General features: G+C 41.3%; 1 long non-coding RNA gene across 2 annotated transcripts; it reads left to right on the top strand.

The window, feature by feature from the left end:
* Nucleotides 1–1,324: 1,324 nt before the first annotated feature.
* On the top strand, nucleotides 1,325–3,359 carry LOC125556478. 2 transcript variants are annotated; one of them, XR_007305102.1, is made up of 3 exons: nucleotides 1,325–1,938; nucleotides 2,045–2,231; nucleotides 2,925–3,359. It is a non-coding gene; the product is annotated as an uncharacterized LOC125556478 (long non-coding RNA). The 2 variants fall into 2 exon arrangements; XR_007305101.1 differs by lacking the exon at nucleotides 2,925–3,359 and having other exon boundaries at nucleotides 2,045–2,453.
* The last annotated feature ends 5,976 nt before the right edge of the window (nucleotides 3,360–9,335 follow it).

The following is a 9,335-nucleotide window of genomic DNA, read 5'->3' on the forward strand; positions in this document are numbered from 1 at the left end:
ATCTGACTTGTACAGTTCAAAGAGATCTGGTGGCAGGACCTTGGCTATATCCCCACGGCCCTGCCTGCTGCCCTTTCTAGCTGATTTTTCAGTGGTCATAGTACTCAAGTTGAAAGGCTTCAAAACTGTGAATGGCTTCCGTCTACTGGTCAAACAGGAACTGGCTTCAGGAGAATTGATGTGTCGCTGTAAGAACACTGCAAACGAATGCAGACTATGAGAACCAAGGGATTCTCCCACGGACATGTACCTGTGACAGCATTAGAGGTGAGATGGAAGGGGAAGAGGTCATATGCATTCCTTAGAAGATTTTGAAGATAAATCAGTTTGAAGACATTAACCTCATAGTGCGAAGACATTCACTTATTTGATGAGAGTTGGTTCCAGATTTGTAGGAATCCAAGAATAAGTACAAGTGATGAATCTAACTAGTAGTGAAGCATAAGTAAACATACTTGGCATGATATGAGATGCGAACAAAATAGATCCAGATTTGCAAACTTGGATGGATCTGATGAATCAAAGGGGCAGTAAAAGTGAGATTTAATTACCACACGAAGAACTGCTAGACGAAGTTGAGAGGGAGGCCGAGCAGTTCAATCTCCCGTGCCCTAACTTGGCAACGGAAGACACCTACGACAGCTGTAGAGAGGACGAGGTCCGCGACCGGCGTGAAGACGGCGTCGGAGATGTCGCGGCAGCTAAGCGCTTCGTCTCCGACGTTGTCGCGAGCAAGCAGAGGCTCTAGGGTTTTGGTGCGAGGAGAGAAGGTTGAAGAAGAGATAATGACCACGGTGAGGTGTGTCTTTATAGAGATGGGGACGATGCAACGTTATTACGCAGGTGCCCCTGGCGGTTCACATCTGAAGGACACGTGGCATGCATGCAACACATTGGAAGTTGTTCCATGTTCCCATGCACGCCTGGATTGTCGAGTGGTCGTTCCGGCTTCTCCGTGTTTCAGGCAAAAAGGATATAGCATTAAAACAGATTCAATTTTTGTCTCTGTGTCTTCTGCTGACAAGGATTCAGTGAAGACAATCGACAGTTTCAATAGAATGCATATGATTTGGATAGATAGAATCTAAGGGAGAAGCATAGAGGGGGTTAGGGTCCGATCACATTCACTTAGATCAAAAGATTCAAACACGAAGACATAGCTATAAGTGAATGCTGTAGAGGACAGAACACAAACGTATATATATATATATATATATATAGAGTAGCACTATTCTGATCCCAGGATCAGAATAGTTATTCCGATCACGGTCGGCCTATATAGGGCCCGAAGACACGTTCCCGAACTCCCAAAACACATGAAGAAGAAAAAAATCCCACTCCACGTCCCCTCGTCCCCCACCTGATCCGATCCCCAACCTCCCGATCTCCCCAGTCCTAGCGACGGCCACCTCTCCCTTACCCCACCTCCACCCGGCGTCGTCGCCCGCGCCTCCTTCTGGCGAGTCGCCGCCCCCTCCCACTCCCGCCCCGCCGGCAAGCCGGGCGCCGCCATGCCCGCCCTTCCCTTTGACCGATCTCCTCCTTCCTCCCTGTCGACACCGTGGGAGCACCCATCCGGCCACCCAGACCCCAGCCGGTGACGCCGCCACTGCCACGCAGCCGCAGCCACGCCCCTGACGACGGCGCCGCCGTAGCCACATCCCCGCCGACGACGCCACCGCAGCCTCGAGCCCAACCGATGACGCGGCACACCACCTGCCGGAACACCTCGGCGTCACTGGATCCGGTGAGGATCTTCACCACCCTCCACTCTCCGGCGACCACCAGCCCGCGTGCGGATGGGGTGCTATCCTGCAGCTCGAGGAGGTGTCAAACTTCAGATGGAGGAGGTCACAACCTGCAGCTGGCCACGCGCCATGGTCGCGCGTCGCCGGCATCCTCCGCCACGCTCGGCACCTCCTGAGCGTTGGAGTGAAGGTCGACTCCTATACACTCTGCTGTTCAATTTCTACTGATCCTGTAGCTCCTAAACCCGTCATGCACTTATATCCAGTGGTTCTTGCGTGTGTGTTTTGTCCTGCAGAGCGAGCACCCTCACCCTGATCCGATCTGCAGTAGCGCCCCAGAGTAAGCAGCCCTGAGCCGTTCAAGTATGTAGCCGCGGGCCGTTCAACGACGGAGCTGCCGACCGTTCGTGAAGACAACATCCCGGATCCTGCTGCCCACCATCAAGTTCAACTTCTGTTGAATCATGTAAAGGGAGACTTATTGTGAGAGCGATCCCCTCTTTAATTTTTTTTCATTCAAAAATTTGTTAGCTACTTGAGCTTCAGCTAGCCTGTGTATGTGGCTACCAAGGTGGCATGCATTCAGCCTGTGTATGTGACCACATGTCACGAGTTGCTATCTGACTGAAATGATTTATGTACACTAGGATCTCCATGTACTGAACATGTTAAAAAAGATATCTCATGTATATTCCCTGTTTGTTTCTTGTGGTATTTCAAGCCGCCACTACCATGGGAATTTTTTGTCTGATGGTCCACGTCTTATAAGTAAACACTCTAAAAAAACAGAATTTTATGCAATACCAGCAAACAGTAAGTGCGAATGCACCTAAAGAAGTCTGTATATTTTAATGTAATCTGGAACTTCAAAGATTATAGTCCAGAGAGTTCAATCATTGGATTTTGGGAAGAATTCATCTTACTGATACATAATGAATAGAGAAAAAAAATACAAAATAGGTTTTGGGTCAGTACTAAATAGGTTAGGAATTGTTTGGCGTTGGTGGGGTGTTAGAGCACTACTACTACTTGGTTCACTTCCATTTCAAGGGTCTTGCTTGAAGATATCTTTGAAGTCATAAACACAGTTGTCTTGATTTCAAATAGCAGTCCATGGGTTGAGGTATGAAGTTGAACTTGTTGTTATGCCTCTAAACATCTACCTCTTTCCTGTAGGTGTTGATCCTGGTGCTTGTCGCCATTCACAAGGAAAGATAGTCGGTCTTTGAATGGGTGAGTGATCTTGCTGTTGCTGGGATGCTATTCAACATGGGGATTTGATCTCCCTTGAGGTGCAGTGTAGCGAGATATATGCTGCTGCCACTTTTGGATTTACTGTTGAGATGGTCACTCAAGCTCAATATTGATTAGTCCTTCCCCTAGATCTTTCCCTACATGCTCTGTAGGTCATCAGTAAGAACAAAAAGTATGCCTCTAAGCTGCTTGTGTTTATTCCACAAAATAAATTAGTATGGCTGCACATGGTCAACTATTCTTGACTAGTTTCTGTAGTAATTTGTATGGCTGACAATTTTCAGCAGTAATAACATGCCTACAGTCCATTGTGTCTGATTTTCAGCAGGCCAACTTGATTAATGCTAGTGCAACTCATCTTCAAAAGTGTACATGGACGCAATGTGAAATTTGTTCCTGCTATTGTTGTTTAGATAGATCACATTAGAACATTTTGTACGAACCATTTACTCAAGTGAGAGAGATAGGCTTCTTCGTAGTTCATCTTTTTCCTGGCAAAAGCAGAAAGTGTAGCGGCATTTGTTCCCTGTCTGAATAAATTTGTGTTCCTATGTGAAGTAATGTTTTGTTCATGGACTAAGAACATTCTGTCGCAGTGTGGATAAATTTTTATTCGTATGCGAAGTACCTTTCCTAAAAAACCATATTGATTGAGAACTAAAAAGGGCATATGCTTTTTTAATAATCTATAAGTTCAACGAGTTCCACCCAGAAAGTTCAAAAGACATTGTTTTTGAGGGAGAACGCATCCTGCCTAGAAGATGCATATGGAATAAAAAAATCATTCATCAGGCAGCAGTACAGAGATAAAAGTTTATTTTGTTGTGGCCGCTCACTCCCATTTCTAGAAAAAGCCTAGAGGTTCAAATATAAAATATGAAAAGTTCAATGTTTTGTTCTGTTCGCTGACAACGGTTTAAATTTTTATTGGTGACGGTCAAACTGTTGTGTTCGAGAAGAACAAGTGTATTATGTGTATGTCAACAAGTTCAACCTATTTAAACATGCAAGGCAAAACATGGAGATTTACGATTTTTAAGAACTTGAATTGACAGATAAATTTAAAAGAGCACAAACAAAATTTAAGTCTAGAAAATTCACCTCAAGACAAAATTAAAACATGTGAGTATCAGTGTGTGGGTGTGTGTTATATTATGTGTGTGTGTGTGTAACTTTGCACAAAAATAAACTCTAGAAGTTCACACAACCCCAAAAAGCCTATAAGTTAAAAGACAAAACAGTAGACAATTTTTTTCATCTCTGAAACTAAACCAAGAAGTTCAAATTTAAGATACATAGCAGGTTGAAGTTTATAAAAAAATAGGAAATTTTTGTATCTAAAGAAAAGCAAGAAGTTCAAATTAACATAAAACATGACTTTGATGTTTTTTAATAAAAAGAACATTGTTTTACGGTTTCAAAAAATGGAAAAAGAAAGTATTTCAAATAAACCAAGAAGTCCAAATTGTAAAAATAGAGAAGTTCGATATTTATAAAAAAGCATAGGTTTTCTTTCGTTACTAAAGAATAAAATTAAAGAAGTTCAAATTAAAATAAAAGGAGTAGTTTGATGTTTATGGAAAACTCAAATTCTTTCCATTTCTAGGAAATATGAAAGTATGAGGTTCAACTTGAAAAAAAGTTTGATGCTTATTCGAAAACATATTTCCTTTCTAAAAATATAACTAAGAAGTTGAAATTAAAATAATAGAGAAGTTCGAAGTATATAAAGAACTCAAATTTGTTGCAAGAAGTTCACGTACACCTCCATGCACGGTTCAAATTTTATATCGCGGGACGTCCGACCTCCAATTAAATGTTTTAAAATAACAAAAAATGACGTCCGACATTCAATTGCGTGTAATTCGACGTACACACGAAAATGCGACATAATTTCATCGTGAAAACAACGAGAAGTTCAAGTACTGCAATGAATGCATCTCAGGTGAGAATAAAAAATATAGAAAAATAAAATCTTAAAAGGTTTGTTGAAAGATGTTCAAGTGCTCTGTCCGGGGAAGTTCAAAAATTCTTGCGAGAGAGGTTCACCTTGTATTTCCAAGTTTGATTTTTCCCATATAAAAATCGAATAAAATTCTTTACTCAAAATATAAAAAGGTGAAGTTCAAATTTAAATAATAGAGAAGTTCGGAGTTTATTAAAACCTGGGATTTACCCGTTCAAAAAATAAAAAACACAACGCCATTATTTGGACTTTTAAAAACAACTCATAAACGAGAAAATGGTTGCCAGAAGTTCAAGTGCTTGGCGAGGAAAAGTTCAAAAAATTCTTGCAAGAGAGGTTCACCGTGTATTTAGATGTCTAAAATACATAAAAAATATGTTGTTTTTTGTGTTTTAAAATAATTCTCTCAAACTAGAGAGAAGTTCAAAGTGATAACAACCGGAAGTTCATGTACTACATGATGTGTATTTCATATAAGAAAAATGCAATAAAGTGAAACAGAGTGAAGTTCAAATAGACATGCCCAGAAGTTCAACTACTTCACGCAGTGCAAAAAAAACATGTCAAAAACAGAGTGAGGGTCAAACAAACATGCCCGAGAAGTTCAACTACTTCACGCAGTGCGTTTCCATTCGCAATGAAGGCATAAATCATGATCTCATCATTTCTCTAATTTACTTCAAAACAACAGGAATATCTAAGTTAAAAAATATATGGTGAGAGAGGTTTGTACAAAGAGAATATCATTTGTATAACACTTACGAAACTGATGGGAAAATTAAGAACGAAAATATGTCACATAAGTTCAATGTGAAAACAGCACGAAGTTCGACTACTATAGTGAATGAATTTGAGATGAAAAACTTTTAAAATTGTCGCGAGTATGAAAAAACGGTCAACACGGGAAAGTTGCGTGTTTACAGCAGCTTTCCATCGGTATATCACTTGCTCAATTCCGGTGAGTGGATGGAGAGCTACAAGCAGTGGATGGAGAGCTACGGGCAAAAAAAGCACGTGAAAAACAGAATGAAGTTCAAGTAGACATGCCGAGAAGTTCAGGTTCTTCACGCGGTGCACTTTCGAAGAATCTGTTTCACGATAAAGGCAGAACGAACGATCTCGCCATTCTCGTAATTACTTGAAAACGGCAAGGAATCACAGAAAAACATCAACATGAAAAACTTTCTTATTTTCCATAGCTTTTCAGCGGTATGTTATTTGCCGCATTCCGATAAAGTTAAATTACGGCAAAAATACGTTTTTAGCCATTTTCAAAACTGACATAAAACCGCAATGAATTAGGAAAAATAATATATACAAAAAAGTTTTGCATTTCTTCAATCTTTCCAACACCATATCATTTGCTGCATTTGGACGCACGGTTAAAAAATTAGCTCAAAAATACGAACTCGGTGGAACTTGTACCGTTTTATAAATTACTTTTAAACCTTTCAAAATTTGAAAAAATCTTTTAACATAAAAAAGTAGCGCATTTTCATAAGCTTTCCAACACCATATTATTTTCCTCAATTGGATTAGCCGTTTAGAAATGGCATCGAAAATACAAACTCGGCTGTTCGGTTTGTGAAATTCTATGATTTTCCGAATTACTCTTTAACCGTAGGGAATTAGAGAAACTTGCAACATGTGGAAGGAGATTTTTTCAGCAGCTTTCCAATGCCATATTATTTGCCTCATTCCGATAAACGGTTTAAAAATGCGATCAAAAATACGATTCACATTTTTTGTATGAAGAAAAAACGGTTTTCAAAACTGCTCTTAAACCGCTTACATTTTGCCAAAAAATTAACTTGGTTCATGATACTGATGTCCATAGCTTTCCAACGGTATATCGCAAGCCCCATTTGGACACCTTTTAGCTGAAGTTCAACCTAGTACTCGGGGAAGGTCAGGCACGTTACTCGGGAAGTTCATGTTGTGATCAGAATATTATTCTGATCCCGTCATCAGAATAGTGTTTATGTATATATATATATGAGACCACATAAATATTGTGAAGATAAAAATGAGATCAAAACAGTGTTGAAGACAAACCAAATGCGAAGACCATGCAAATGTGAAGTCAATAAAAACACTTCAACCAAGAGTTTGGTGGTGGCGTTACCCACCGCATAGGAAGTATTAGACCCAGACACGGCGCACAATTATCTTGGCGCTCCGAAGTCAAATTCCGCATTGATGTATTCACACTTAGAGTGTATGTCTTCATTATTTGAAGTTATACGTTACTTCGTGTGTTGCACATCTAAGTCATCACATGCATAAGCGTTAGGATGTGTGTCCAATTACAGGACATTCGAGGATTCTAAGATATTTAGCTCACACCGCAACTTTCAAAACCTTTTCTCATCCAAGGGCTTTGTGAAGATATCTACCAATTGCTCTTCAGTGTTGACATGAATGATATCAATAACTTCCTTCATGACATGATCTCTGAGAAAGTGATGATAGATCTGAATGTGCTTTATCTTCGAATGTTGAACTAGGTTGTTGGCAATCTTGATGGCGCTTTCATTGTCACAGTAGAGTGGCACTTGCTTCAGGTGGATGCCATAGTCCTTGAGAGTTTGCTTCATCCATAGAAGCTGAGCGCAGCAAGATCCAGCAGCAATGTATTCAGATTCAGCAGTGGAGAGAGACACACAGTTTTGCTTCTTTGAAGACCAACAGAGAAGAGATCGTCCAAGAAAGTGACATCTGCCTGATGTAGACTTGCGATCAACCTTTTCACCAGCATAATCAGCATCTAAGAATCCAACTAGATCAAACTCTGAGCCCTTTGGACACCATAATCCTAGTATTGGGGTGTAAGCCAAATATCAAAGAATTCGCTTCACAGCTAAGTGATGCGACTCCTTTGGTGCCGCTTGGAATCAGGCACACATGCAAACGCTAAGCATGATATGTAGCCTAGATGCACACAAATAGAGTAAAGAACCAATCATGGAGCGGTATACCTTCTGATCGAACTCTTTACCATTGTCGTCGGGGCCCAGATGACTTTTGGTTGGCATTGGCGTTGTGTATCCCTTGCAGTCTTGCCTTTGGTTTGGGGTTTGTCTTCTTCCCAGGTGGTGTCATGATGACATTTACCTGAAGATTTTCAAGACAACTCTTGGGCACCTAGATCTTCTTCAAAGGTGGTCCATTCTTGCAGTTAGTACCAATATACCTTGCAAACACTTCACCATTCTGATTCTTAAAAAGTTTATAGTTTGCATCAAAGGATTCATCAATGATAATCGGGTTAGCACAAGTGAAGCCAGATAAGGTAGATGAATCCACTGAAGGTCCCTTTGCAGCAACCCATGTGGTTTTGGGGTACTGCTCAGGCTTCCAGTAAGAACCATCAACATTCATTCTCCTCTCGAACCCAACACCCTCTTTCCTAGGGTTTTGGTTCAGAATCTGTTTCTTGAGGACATCACATAGTGTTTGATGCCCTTCGAGACTTTTGTACATTCCTGTCTCAAGCAATGTCTTCAACCTGGCATTCTCCTCAGCAATAATAGTGGTATCCTCAGCAGAGGGGTTAGTTACCACATCAACAGTTGAAGATATTGCAACAGTAGTAGTAGTAGAACATCCAGCAACAGAAGTAGCATTATCATGCTCAAGGCATTTTATACATGGTGGTTCAAATTTTTCTTGAGCGAAACTGATCTGTTGAGTGCGAAGTGATTCGTTCTCCTTTTGAAGATCTTCATGAGCTGATCTCAAGTTCTCAAGCTCTGGCTTCCTTTGAAGATAATCATAGGAGAGCTTTTGATGAGTAGTTGAGAGTGTTTCATGACGACTTTCAAGTTCTTCATTGTCGGTGTCAAAACCGGTGGATCTCGGGTAGGGGGTCCCGAACTGTGCGTCTAGGCGGATGGTAACAGGAGGCAGCGACACGATGTTTACCCAGGTTCGGGCCCTCTTGATGGAGGTAATTCCCTACTTCCTGCTTGATTGTTCTTGATAATATGAGTAGTACAAGAGTTGATCTACCACGAGATCGAAGAGGCTAAACCCTAGAAGCTAGCCTATGGTATGATTGTTGTCGTTCGTCCTACGGACTAAACCCTCCAGTTTATTTAGACACCGGAGGGGGCTAGGGTTACACAGAGTCGGTTACAAGGAGGGAGATCTACATATCCGTATTGCCAAGCTTGCCTTCCACGCCAAGGAGAGTCCCATCCGGACACGGGACGAAGTCTTCAATATTGTATCTTCATAGTCCAACAGTCCGGCCAAAGGATATAATCTGGCTGTCCGGATACCCCCTAATCCAGGACTCCCTCAGTAGCCCCTGAACCAGGCTTCAATGACGATGAGTCCGGCGCGCAGATTGTCTTCGGCATTGC

The sequence above is a fragment of the Triticum urartu genome, chromosome 5 (genome assembly GCF_003073215.2).
Source record: "Triticum urartu cultivar G1812 chromosome 5, Tu2.1, whole genome shotgun sequence".
Classification (NCBI taxonomy): domain Eukaryota; kingdom Viridiplantae; phylum Streptophyta; class Magnoliopsida; order Poales; family Poaceae; genus Triticum; species Triticum urartu.